Source organism: Lycorma delicatula, chromosome 10, assembly GCF_047948215.1.
Source record: "Lycorma delicatula isolate Av1 chromosome 10, ASM4794821v1, whole genome shotgun sequence".
NCBI classification, from domain to species: domain Eukaryota; kingdom Metazoa; phylum Arthropoda; class Insecta; order Hemiptera; family Fulgoridae; genus Lycorma; species Lycorma delicatula.
Window position 1 is genome coordinate 23,704,324 of NC_134464.1, and position 15,222 is coordinate 23,719,545.

Sequence of the window (15,222 nt, forward strand, 5' to 3'; positions counted from 1 at the left end):
TCTTTAAGTAGTAATTTTAAATTTTACAACAGTTAGAGAAATAAATAATAATGTGAAATACCAATGGTTGTACGTCCGAATCGTCATCTGTACCAATGTAATGATTGATTTTCTAAAGCATATATGATACTCGGATTAGATTTGGTCTATTTAGATCATCAGAGACGATGAAACACAGTAATACATTCTAAACAGTTAAAGAATCTGGTTTTAATATGTGAATTTTTATGAATCCGTAAATGATAAAATTATTGGCGTTAAGTAACCGACACGTACTGACTGCAGCAATAAAGTGTGGAAAATAGGTGGTAACTATTTCATAATTTCCACTTCATAATTTTAAATTATTTCATTTCTTTTTTTTCCATTTTTTCCATTTCATAATTTTAAAACTAAATATAATAAATTCAGTAAATTTTGCGATTTAAAAATAATCACCATAATAGAGATAAACTTCGATCTAAAACTTACTCGTAAACGGATTAAGAAGTTATTGAAAAGCCTAAATATTTTTACAAAAAAATAAGATTTTTCTTTAGCAAGTAGAGAAGTATTCTATAAGGAGCTCGGTTTAAAAGACGGTTTGCTATATGACAACTTTGTGATAACTGATGAGACGAAAATAATTTAGGTGGAAATATGAATGAACAAATAACAAATGAATCTATAACTTGAAAAGTATGAAAAAGATGGCAAAAGAGATGACTGAAGAGATGAGAATGACTCATCAATAATTGACAAATAATTGAACAAGAGATTGTTAATTTAATTATACTGGAGTTTCCTTCAAGTTTAAATGTTGATGAGGATGCAGCCGATTCTCGTCCCATTTCGAATTTAAATTAAACAGACAATAAAGACACTAAAGAAAAGTTACATATTGTACTCAGCCGAGTAAGAATTCGCTCTAGGGCGAAAACAGATTTTTCTTTTATATTTTAAAATTAGGATCCATTCGACATCAAAACAAGACTGAGACAAGGAGATGGACTGTCACCGCTTTTATTCAACTGTGCCCTTGAATTTATAATACGGGATTGGAAAAAATTAGATAAAGATAACGTTAAAATAGGAAAAGATATCTCAGTAAATTGCCTAGGCTTCGCGGATGATTTAGTCCTACTAGCCCAAAATATAGAAGAGGCCAGATACCAGATGTCAACACTGGAAGAGATTGCAGGAAAAATTGATCTAAAAATTTCATACGAAAAAAACCAAAATTATAGATTTTTTGGAACTTTTCTGGAACAAGTAAAGCAGACCGAACTGGTTATACAAAGTACAGAAAGACATAGAGGAATTAGACATAATCCATGAAAACCTAAAAACGAAAACCGGAAACTATGAGAAATTAAAAAATAAAGAAACAAGATTCCTATCAAAACCCAAGAAAACAATAAGCCGGGTGTACTCTGAAGAGAAGATCAAAAAGATCTGAAACCCTTAGAAATTATTGGCAAAAAAGAAAAGCTGAAAAACAACAAATCATCAAGAAAAGAAAGAACTTGCCAAAAAATGAACTAAAGTGATCCATTATGGTCTTAAAAGTAATAAAAAAAATAAAAAATTTAAAAAAAATTAGGAGTTATCCGCTGTTAAAAGAGGTGCATGAATTCTGTTTATCGAGATTCAGTCGAGTAATACAGTAGCACTCCATAATGCGGGTAGGATACGTTATTCATAAATTTTAATACACAAATAAATCAGATGTTTTTTTTAAAACAAAAGTTGATAGGTGGAATAACAGACTCGTTAATACGAGATATTATCAAACCCGGAGGCGGTAACACGAGACCGTTTTATTTCATATTGTTTTGTTTTAATATAAATGAATCGACTCGCTAATGTGATATGTCAATTATTATAAAATGATTCACCGATGTGAACAGAAAGATGTGCCGATATATCGATCTCGACATTTGATGTTATATATATACCGTGCTTTTATTCAGGAATTTAAAAATGAGACGCGTAGGAATCGGCTGTATACGAATATTAAGTTTTTATTTGTAATGGACGCAGTAATTCTGTTGGTAAACCTTTTTTCGAAAAGACTTCTAATTTTTTGGAATGCTCGAGAGAAATCGATTCAGCATTATATTTAATTCTCAAACAGTCATCAGTCGGTCTACAATTATAATTCCGTAGAACCTACCGAGATCTCTGAAGTTTTTCTAAAAAATCATCATTCCTTTGAAAAACTGTTCGGACTTCTTCGATGGTAAAGGAATAAGTTGATCGGCAACGTTGAGTATATAAAAAACCGAATTATCTCGATATCTGCATCGGATAAAGTCCACCTGTCCCTTACAAAAGGAACTAAAAACGTGATAAAATATGTTTATTATTATTGAGAAGACATAATTATTTTCCTATTTTTTCATGACTATACCTTCAGCTTTTTAATCGGAAGCTAGTTTCAATCTTGGTCTCAAATCCTTTTCGGGGTATTAAGCACGCGAACTGGAGCTGGAATTTGAGATAAGAAGGTATATTTTAGAATTGTCAGAATCTACTGAGGGATACACAATATATGAGGGGTAACTAAGGGATGGTTTCTTTAGTAAAAATAACTTGATAGGACTGGGGAAAGAAAAAAGAGATAAATTAGTAATGTTAGACTATATTTTATATTTTGCGAAATCGATTTCGATGGATCGATGGATATTAGATGTACATACAATCACAAAATCAGCATTTCCATTTTTAAAGTTTAAAATAGTTACTTATATCAGTATCAACTCAGTATTTCTTGTTCAGAGTATTGTCTGAAATTATGCAAACAATATGAATAAAAATTATTTTTTTAAATTAAAATAAAACGGCAGTTTCCTTACTGGGTGAAGACCGTATTTATTGTTTCGTATAAAAAGTAGTATATTAATTTGTTACTTTACAGAATGTCTCACAATCTTATGTAAAGCAGCAAAGAAAATACCAATGGCCCTAATCAGTTTTTCTGAGAATAATAAATGTAATTTTACAGCCAGTTACTGCGGCGAATAGAATGAAGGAATCACTTTTAGGACGGAATATTATCCTAACTTCAGTATTGTTGCGCTGTTAAGTGATGGTGTATTTTTCTCACTGAAAAAGATGGATTTCTTAATATCTTCAATAAGAATGGCAAGGCTTGTTATTCTCAAGAAAGATAATATGGCGGGAGCAATTTGTAACTTATGTTAGGTCGCCTACAACCGTTACGGTTGTAGCACCTCACGTATATTATGCTCACTATAAAACCCCTCATTCATTACTGCACGTGTTGATCGCAACACGTGCAGTACATGTGTACATTCCTTACATGTGTAAGGAATACACGAAACCGAGAAAAAAGGTCGAACTTAAAACACGTAATGGAAAGATGGAATAATTCAATGCAACTAAAAAAAGGAAAATCGCTAATTACAATTCCTCCTGTAAGTTTAGAGAAGTTTTTCCGTAAGTAGAAGTTTCCAATCCTTACTGTCCTGTTACTATGTAAAAACATTGGAAAAAAATCCTAGGAAAATACCATCGAAAAGTTTTGGAATTATAAAAAAAGAAATGTTGCTTAATAAAATATGCTGATTTCTTAAAAAAATGGAAAATTAAGTAAAATAATGCTTCTGTAATTTGAGGTTAAAAAGTACAAAAACCTAGATAATATGTAATGAGGAAATCACTTACTAATGACTTCTTCGTTCAGTAAAATAAAGAAGGAATTCTTTCTTTTTCTGTTTAGCCTCCACTTCAGAAAATGAATGAGGATGATATGTGTGAGTGTAAATGAAGTGTAGTCTTGTACAGTTTCAGTTCGACCACTCCTGAGATGTGTAGTTAATTGAAACCCAACCACCAAATAACACCGGTATCCACGATCTGCTATATTCAAATCCGATTAAAATAACTGTCTTTACTAGGACTTGAACGCTGGAACTCTTCGACTTCGAAATCAGCTGATTTGGGAAGACGCGTTCGTCACTAGACCAACCCGATTGTTTAAAGAAGGAATTCAGTCTGAAGTTAAAGAAAAATTCAGTTTTAAAAATATATCCGAGTTAAGAAAAAAATAGATACGCAATTATTCAAATCTTCAAATCTATTTTGACGTCATAAAACGGAGTATTATCGACTTAACCTAAATTGAAAAAACGATCTTAATGTATATAATAAAACTAGCGTACCCCGTCACGACTTCATCCACAATATAGATGTAGCTTCACTCGCAATGCTTTTTTAATAGCAAACTTATTTTTTTATAAATAAAAAATATTTAATCAACAATATTATATTTAGATTTTCATTAAATTCTGATAAAACGGTAAATAAAACTTAGAAACTTATATTAAAAGTTTAACCGTGTAAGAAGAAGAGATTTAAATCGTGAATATCTGTCGAATAAACAAAGTATATGTTCTCCTTTCGGCTGTGAATACGGTGAATCTTTCCGGACTGTGAGATCACCTTATCAAACAGCCTTAATTAAAAATTTCACCAGAGAAAATCCAGGTTTATCAAGAGAATCGATTTGTATTTTATGTTTTATGCTATCCTATGTATCGAACGATAAATAAATAATCACAAAAGTAAAAACAGAAAAAAATTTGAACGGCTTTCATTTAGTAAAACAAAATACAACAGTCGTTTCCGATTTACGACGATCCATCAAATATCAATATTTAGAAAAGAAACCGTATGAAAGAATGGTATCCGATTGAATTACGCGTAAATCATGATCTCTAAGTACGGTCACTAGAGCGATTACTATCGAAAAACTAGAACGTTCCAGTGACGTAACACGAAATCTATCGAGAAGACCCTTTAGACAAATAATTTCTTCAGGGCAATTATTTGATTAGGCCGGTAACACGCAACGATGATTCTAATAAGGTGGAAAAAGAGGTAATAATAACGTATCGATAATGTGCATTTTCTTGTTAAATAGAACTTTCTCTTAGATATACATTAGTATACAGAACGTATCAGTTCCTATAATAACAAACATTGTTTGTTATTCTGTTTCCAATAGAGACGAGTGCGGTCGTCTGCAATTCGATCAATAATACGCAATAATATACGTTAGTAAATCATAACTGTTGTATTCAGTAAAGAATGACGAATATGTGAATTTTATTTTATAACAAATAGGTACACAACAGACCTTTCAATAACCAGTTATATGAAAACACGGTTATTATTATACGGCTGATATTATAAAATACTATTTATTATAGAACGATTTCTCATAAGTCTTATTATAGACGGCCCAACCTATTATGTTATAAAGCAGCTTACACGATATGACCCTAAATATAATTCTCTCCGCCGGTCGATCAATATTTTTTCGTACCCCTACGTACTTGCATTACATAGAATAAAAAGAGATACACGGGACCTGAAATGCGGTATTCGAAGTTCTACTGTAAACAACGAAACATAAGCCTAGGTCGTAATACGAACATATCTTTACAAATTCATAAAAGTTAGCCGCATACATCGTACTTAAAAATTCAGTGAATACTGATTTTCCTCACTATAAAAAAAATCCGTTTCTTTTTTTAATTCAGTTATTTCCGATATATTCTATGAAGTACTTATCGTTAAGTTCTTAGCGGCTTTGAAGTACTTTAAAGCCGTTAAGAATAATAACTAATAAACCGTTTAAATAATAACTTAGACTTTAATTTCACATCTAGATCGTCTTCGAAACCGTGTACTACTGTAAATGTAGTTTATAATGAAAATTATCTTCGGATAATCGTCCTACAAAGAAAGCAATATAAAATATTTCAATAAAATCCTCATTTATTAAAAAACTACAGCATTTTAATTTTAATATAAAGCGGACTTCGGTAAGAGACTACTGTCTTCCCCGATATTGCCGCCTCATTTATCTTCTTTCTTCAAAATTATCAATAATTTTTTCAACATAATTAGCGTACGACCAAATTTTGTCAATAACACGTCGGATCTTCGTGTTGTGCTCAGGAATGGCGACAGTTTATATGTTCCCTCAAGAAAGGAGTCACAAGTGTCAAATCACAACAGATCAGAAACCGACTTTGGTTGCAGTCACATGAAATAAGACGAAGAGGAAATTTTTCTTGAAACGTTTCTCTTCGAACATTCTGTCGGCTAGAATTGTGCCGATTCAATTTTATAGGCTTTTGAATGTAAATCATATTTCAGAATTCACTGCGCGATGGTTCATCGTTTCAGTCCAGAAAGATTAATCTTTGCGAAAGACTGTGATATTTATTGGATCGTGGATCCTCGATCGATTTAATGTTTACAATCGAATTGTTTCTTCAGATTTTTTAATAGGTCTCTGAACTATCGATCGTTTAGGTGACCCAAAATTGTACTGATTTTTTTGAACAGTTAGTCTTAATGCGTTTTTACAATAAGGATATATTGTTTCTTCGGTAACGCTTCATGACAACCAATCCTAACACAAACGGATGACAAATGAGTAAGTTGCAGAGCCGCCGATGAAACGCTGATATCCGTGCGTGATTCAAATATTGCGTTCTTTATGGGACACGCATATTTTTTCTTCCTTGTACAAAGTAAAGGAAGTATTGTGTTCGCAAAAAAATTCGGTTTTCAAATTTCAACGGAAATATCCATTTTGACCATCCCTGAATCCATTTTGACTAGTTTCGGCGTGACGTCTGTACGTACGTATGTATCTCGTATAACTCAAAAACGATAAGCCGTTGGATAGTAAAATTTTGGATTTAGGACTGTTGTAACATCTTACAGTTGTACACCTTACCTTTTGATTGCAATCGACTGAACCAAAAGAGTCCAAAAAATCCCAGAATCAAAAAAATTCGGATTTTGGTCTCTTTTTTAACTGCAGTAATAAGCACTCTTTGAGAGCTTTTCAATGATATAACATAAGTGGTACTTATTTTGATTGGTTCCAGAGTTATAGCCAAATAGAATTTTAATTAATGAAATATTTGGATCTTAGCGGAAGGCAGCACATCGGTTCGAATCACACTTCATCACCTTTTATTTTAATTTCTTTTTTTTAAATTTAAATATATTGATTTATTAATCATTATTATCCTCTCATTGTAAAAAAAAGTTTTACGATGAATAATAATTCCATAACAAACAAAAATATATGAAAAAGTGCCAGAAGTTACTAATGAAATAAAATTTTATTTACTTTTCATTTAAAAAAAAAAAAATATGTATATGTAATTTAATAGACGTACAAGGAAGTAATGTAGTGTCCGCATCAGATTTTTATATTTATTATATATTATAAAATAAACATATTTTAATTATTTTTATTTATTAGATATTTATATAAAAGAAAAAACCAAATGACGTTAAATAAATAAACATATTATGTTTGTTGTATTTTTATTTATTTATTTATTTATTTTTTTTGTTTAACCTCCGAGACCTCCGGATGAAAAGATGTTTATTAAGAAATAAACTTAATTTTTACAAACAATGACTATCATTTTTTCACTTAAATGATTTAGGCAGTGTTCATAAACCGCGAAACTGATGATTATGGCTGGTATTACTTTAATTAATTTTGCTGTTAATCCAGTGAATTTTATGAAATTAGTTTTATGAAAATCCTCCAAAACTTTCTTTGATGATTATGTGTCTGACCATTTTTATCATACTGGACTGTTTATCTTGAAAGCCAAACTGGTATAAACTTTCAGGAGTAAAAACAAAGTAAAAAAATTATGTCAGCAATAAAAAAAATGTAAGGAATTACTAATTCTTTTAAAAAATTATTAAACGATCAATAAGTGGTCCATTGATTAGTTTTATAATTTATACTTAATTAGCTTTAATTTTATACTTTCAGCCAAAGAAAACTGACGATATTATTACGCTTGGTACTTGGTCTACACAAATTTTTAAAAATATTCAAACTTCGAGAAACTGTTAAAGGGAGGAGTCTGAAACAAAAATTAAAAAACAAAAACTTTTCACAAAACCTTTTTTGAATGTTTTTGAATTTTTGGAATGTGCTCTTATTACTGGTAAAATTAGTTTTTACCAATGTTTACAAATAACATTAAAAAAAATTAAATAACATCTTGTCTCCATGGGCAACAGATATTGCCATGTTGTTTATATCATTCAAAAACTTATAAACTTCAAAATCATGTATCTTGCAATTGAAAAATTATATGAACTTGATTCTTTACCATTTTGTAACATTGTTTTTACTTCCTTGTACGAAATAAAGGAATCCAAAAAACTCAATAATCAACAAAAATTGAATTTTGCACTTTTTCCTTTACTGCAGTAAAAAGCCGTCATTGAGAGCTTTTCAACGATACATCATAGGTGGTACATATTTTCATTGATTCCAGAGTTATAGCCAAATAAAATTTTAATTAATAAAATATTTGGATCTAACAAGGGGAAGGCACATCGGGTCAAAACCGACTTCATATAAATCTGTAAAAAACTTTTTATAATTAATAATTCAATAATAACACTAAAAAAAAGGAAACAAATCAGAAGTTATTAGTGAAATAAAATTTTATGTACTTTTCATTTTAATTCAAAAATTTTTACAGAGGTTAATAATTATTAATAAATCAATATATTTAAATTTAAAAAATAAAAATAAACTACAAAAAATGTATGTTAATGAAATCGGATTCGAACTGATGTGTCCATGGTTACGGATCCGACACGTTCTCACTTGCACCACGTAAATAATTGAGCGATGTGAAAAAAAATTAATTTATGAACTAATATAAAATGCTGGTACGGGCACCGAAAAAATGAGATGCAATGTGGTGTCCATCACAATGTAATTGTGTAACTGTCCACTTTATTAAATAATTGGAGGATCGTACTCACTTTCGAATGAAATAAAATTAATTGAAGTGCAGCAAAAAATGTGCATATGTAATTTAATAGGCGCACAAAGAAGTCATGTGGTGTCCACATGAGATTTTTTTAATCTTTGATTGTAAAAACTTTTACAATAAATATTACTCCAGTAATAACAATAAAAATAAAATAATGAAAAAATATTAGAAGTTATTAATGAAATAAAATTTTATGTACTTTCATTTTAAAAAAATGTGTGTATGTAATTTAATAGGCGTACAAGGAAGTCATGTGATGTCCAAATCAAATTTTTTTGAGATATCAACTTTCTATCGTTTTAAAAAATTTACAATTATTTCATGTCCGAGGCATATACCGTAATTTTTAATAGATTGTATATTAACATGTAACATGTAAAGAGTAAAACTTTAGCGAGCGTAAATGTTCAAGAATTTATGAATTGTATCGAACAAAAATACCAAGAATTAAAAGAAAAATTATTCAAATTTTTCTGTTGAATTTGTTGGAGGGACTGTAAATACAGCTGATTCGATCCGATTTTATCACTTGCATGCAATTTATGAACTCTGCGCCTTTGATTATCGTAGACTGCAATAATTTATTAATATTCTATACGTCATCCTATGTACCTTCTAAATTCTTAATTAAATACATTCCATATGTACGATTTTACGAACTCTCTCCGTCGCTGAACTCGCTGTTCGTCGCAGCTTTGCCCGTATTATATAATTACTTGCGTTTCCCGTAGCGATCAAACTCTTTATTCTACGTCTTTTAATCAAGTAACTGGAGGTAAATACAGCTATTCATACATACAACAAAAATAAATTAAATTAAATTAAACAACATGAACAAAATGGTGTAAGATAAGTTGAATAAAACAAAGAAAAGTTAGAAAAATTTGAATTTTATTTTGAAACAGTACATCACTACATTTGTCAGAAAAATACTTATTTAAAGTAAAAAACGTTATATTCATTTTTTGCAATGTGAAAAATTTGTTAAAATAAAATTTACTGATAAAAATTGCTGTTAAGAAAAATGAAGATTTCACAGTTGTAAAATAAAAAATAGTTGGATAATATTTTTTTATTAATGACAGAAATATAATGAAATATTTGAGAAATCATTTCAAAGTTGCGATAAAATTACAACAGTTGATCAACAATGCGCAATACTGTATTAGAGTTTAAATCATTCTGTAAGGTACATTAAGTATATCGGGTACTGTGAACTGAGCTGTCGTTAGCCAAAGTTTTCAGTGAATTTTAGTTTGAGCGTGATCGATTTGCCATTGAAGTAATGCCGTACCTATTTATAACAGAGGAATACGCTAATGTAGTATTCATTTTGGGTGTGTATAATGGTAATGCAACAGCTACTGAAATAGAATATGAAATTCGTTTTACGAATCGCAGGATTCCAGATCCCAAAACAATTAGCGCGACTTTTTGCAATCTTCGGGAAACAGGTTCACTAGTTATTTATACCAACTACGAACAATCTGCGCAACACGACACTGTTATTAATGAAATTATTAACGATACAGTTCAGCACAATCCAGGCATCAGTACACGACGTCTTTCTAAGCGGATCGGAGTTTCGTAATCGACAGTATAAGTACTCTTAAACAAAACAAGCTTTATCCTTATCATAAACAGCCAGTTGAACATCTACAGCTAGGAAACGATCCTCTTGGCCTGGAATTCTTTAACTGGTGGAATACAAATCCACAACTCTGCACAAGTATGTTTAGTTTACCAACGAGACAAATTTCACTTGAGATGGCGTCAATAACTTAGTCAATCAGCATACACAAGCAGAAGTAAATCCTCATGAAACGGTGGATGGCAATTTTCAGCATCGATTTAACATCAATGTTGAATCAATGTTGAAGGTACGCCCTTCTTCACAATCAGTTGTTTGGACCGTTCATATTAACTGGCCGCTTAAATGCTGAGGTCTACTTGCACTTTCTTCAAAAAGAATTTCCACAGCTGCTTGAACATGTTCCTCTAGCGCTGAGACGCAAAGTATACGTCTGACATGATGGCGGGCCTCCACACTTCTCTTGAGTTTCCACTTGCTTAAATCATCATTTCCCTGATATCGGTCGTGGAGATAGACGAACTAGATTTTTGCGTCTAGGGATGGGTGAAAAATATTTTCCACAAAATATTCTCGTGAGGAATTAATTTTCTGCATTATGGATGCGGCTGAGCAACTTAAGGAACAACAGAAGGAAGACATTTAGAACAATTTATTAATATGAAATGTACGAGTAAGTAAATAATCAAACGTTATGCTTAATATTTCTATTTTGTAAATAAACTTATTCGATAATATCCATTTAATAAAATTTTATAAATTTATTTATTTGCGATAACAGTTCCTTAAATATCGATGTAATATTTTTCAAAATCCAAAATTTATTCCGCCATCATTTTGGGTACAGACATCGTACCAACTTTTTATTTATACCATTTTTTCTTGACTTAAAGAGATCATTAAAATGATTATCACGCAAAAGGTGTTTCCATTTAAAATAATTTGGGTTGCAACCCTTGGGCTACCTCCAAGAAGGGGTGAAATTCTATTTCTCGTAAAAGGTAAAATAGTTAACCGATACCGCGTTCTTTGGTGGTTAGATTTCAATTAACCACACATCTCAAGAATGGTCGGATCTCAGGAATGGAGGTGGTAGACCTCAGGAATGGTCTCTTTTTTCTGTTTAGTCTCCGGAACCACCGTAAAGTATTAACTTCAGAGGATGAATGAAGATGATATGTATGAATGAAAATTAAGTGTAAAATCATGGATTTATACCTAATTTTATTAGAATTCTTGTTGTTATTAAAATTCTTTCATTAATGGGGTAATTAATGGTTATGTTAATAACTATTGAGATAACAATGATTGAGGATGATATTCTTTGAATAATTAGGTATTTTATTGATTATTCAATTATTTTATTTCTTTTTTTTAAAAGAAGTAAAAAGGAAATTAAATTAATTTCTGTAGACATTCATGTGAATATTATTCTGTTTGATGAGTGATATAATTATTCTTGTGGTTATTACTAATAAAAATATGATTTTGATAAATTTATATTAATTTAAAAAAACTATTAAAAATTTATGATATGTATGAATGAAAATTATGTGTAATCTTGTTCAGTCTCAAGTCGACCATTCCTGAGATGTGTGGTTAATTGAAACCCAACCACTAAAGAACAACGGTGTCCACAATCTAGTATTCAAATCTGTATAAAAGTTAACTGCCTTTACTAGGCTTTTTGAACTTTAGAACACTCAACTTCGAAACCAGTTGATTTGCGATGACGAGTTAACCACTAGACCAGCCCGGTGGGCTAGGAATGGTCGACCTGAGACTGTACAAGATAACACTTTATTTACATTCATACATATCATACTCATTCATCTTCTGAAGTAATACCTTAATGGTGGTTACGGAGGCTAAACATAAAAAGAAAAAGAAAGAAAGACTTTATCCTGAAAGTTACAGTATTTTATCTTTCTATACTTTTAACTCATACTGAATATAAAAAACATTTTTTTTTTTAAATGGTACACCAAATTTTTATGACTTAGAATCGATGTGGCGTACACGATTCTAAAATTAGACTCGATTTATCATTGTACGCCGTGTAATACGTTGTTTAGGGCTACGGTTTACGTGATCGCGGTCACTGGTACTGCATTCTTTCTTATAATCCAATATTGTTTCTTAGAAATTTATTTGTATTACCATTATGATTGTAAAGTGTTTTTGTCAACTTATCGAGCTATAAGATTAAATGAGATCAACAAAATAATTTTTTACCTAACAGACTCGAATTGTGGCCAAAATGTAATAGTTTTTTAATCATTTTTGTTATTAAAATCCAACCCGAACAAGAAATTCACGTTTCACTGACCCTCTAGTAAATTTTCCTCAAACTTTTTTGGCCAACTTTTTTGTAACTTTTTCTTAAAAATGAAAATTGGCCGGGATTTTTTTTCATCGCGTGTTTTACTTATCCTCAGCAGAAGAATTAAATGTCTTTGTAATCCGTATTTACGGAAGTATTTTATAAACGTTCGATTGAACTTTGATAGTTCGATTGATTGAATTTTTTGTAGATTATCATTATTGTTGTAATAGTAATTCTTTTTGCCTCTTTCTACAATAAACTTGATATTATTATCGTTTTACTTACGTCACGGATTAAATTCGCTTATTTCGGTAGCATTATTTTGTTACATACTGCACGGTTTTCTTCTATTATAATACAGATCTATTGTAGTCGAGATGAAATGAAATAACATTAAGCGAGGGAAAATAAACGTGATAGTAAATTTAATTTGTAAGTAAAACAAAATATTTTGTTTTATTTTTTATTATTATAATCATCACGATTGTTGTTAATCTCGTACGAAAAATTGATGAACGTGAACTCATATTGATGAAGAAGAAGAATAATTTTTTTTATTAATGATAAAAATGTAATTGTACGGTCACGAAACATTTAAGGTTGCAAGGTCGCAAATATTTCGAAGTTGCTTTCATAGTAAAATGCGGCTAGGAATAGTGGAATGAACGCAGCCATGCGGAGATCTTTTACGAGGATCGAAGATGGGTAAATACGAACCAAGGACACACGATGTATTTTCCCTGTTTATGCGCTCCAAAAAAAATATTATTTTATGTTTATCGTAATACAAGTACGTCACGTTCTATCTGAATAAGAAAATTATCGTTTTTATTGAAGCGCGAAAGGCTAATATAAGTTGCCGTTCTGTTTAACACATGCAGTAATAATATTAATAACTATACTTTGTAAAAAAAAAATGAACTCTGACTTTTGAATCGAATACTTTGTCAGTGAAAATTTAAAGAAAATATCGATAAAGACTTGTTTTAATGAATCGTTATTTTCTCGATTCTTTCGTGTACAAACGGTTAAAACAAGTTATTCGGAAAGTTATTTTTTTTAATATATCGTTCATTTAATTTTTTCATCGATGAAAAAATCAGAGAATAACGAAAGAAAATAAATTGTGTGAGGTTTGCAGACGACATTGTATTCTTAGGAGATAAAATACAGAATATTCCGCAAATAAAACATAATCCAAAATTAGCATAAAACATAATACGGTATGAAAATAACCGTAAAAAAACTAAAATAATGAGAATATAAAATAATCTACCTTTTATTCTGTAGAATCTCTACGCAAAAGAAGAAAAAATAAAAAAATAAAACTACAAATATTTAGTGATGATCGAAAAAGTTAAAACGAAATAAAAATAAGATAAGGGCGTATTTAGAACAAAAAATAATTATTATATATGTTTGGAGTGCAGGCTTGCGAATGTGAAACATGGACTCACTCAAGAAAAAAGAAGAAACAAAAGTTGGATGCTTACGAAATTCGGGCGTACTGGAGATATCGGGACGATTAAATCGATAGGCAGAACAGAAATTACTTTGCTAAGAATTTCTAACAAATCCGGACGCTATTATACATTCTTTATCCGTATATCTAAGATGGTCTGTAAAATTATACTCGGGAGAGTGTCGAGTTTCTAGGTGGTCTCTGTAAAAAGCTTGGTGATAATGATAATCAGTACCTACTTGAAAAAAATAAATATTTTTTCACCTCTGATCTGTCAATCTATCTTTCTACTGCATACATTTTCCGATTCTTTGAAATTTGTTAAAAGTTGTTATTAAGGCCTCGATTTCAACTTTTACATTAGTTTCATTAGAAAGAATGTGCGAAGAAACACTTTTTCTCTCACACGACCAGGAAGTATGGTCTGTTATAGTCAAATACGTGTAAAAGTCTATCAAAGTCAAATTTAAAAAAAAAATTTTATGGAATTGAAATTATATTATGATGATTATATTATTATTAAAATCGTATTTTATATCCATTTATATGTAAGGAATACAAACACTGGATTTTGATTATTTCAGAAATCAAATTTTCAAAGTTAAATGTAATACATTTTATATACGTTGCCTTTTTATATAAAGTTTTTGAATGTAGTAGTTAATTTAATTCATAGCTTTAGAAGGAAAAATATTGCAATCGGTTCAATTTGGGCATATGCGGCTTTCACTGGATCTTGACGTTTTGACATATAAGGAACCCAAAAAACCGGATGAAAATTTTCCAGATGTTCGTATGTACGTGTCATGTTCGTGAGTTAGGTCACCTTATATCTCTAGAATTACTCGACCGATTTTGACCATAATTGGGCAGATTACTTGGGCAGATATGGGGCATTGATGCCATTAAATTTTCAACTTAAAAGATCAAGGGGGTGAGGCTGTAAAGCAAGGTCACCTTCAGGATCACGAGAATTCGCCTAATTAAGGTC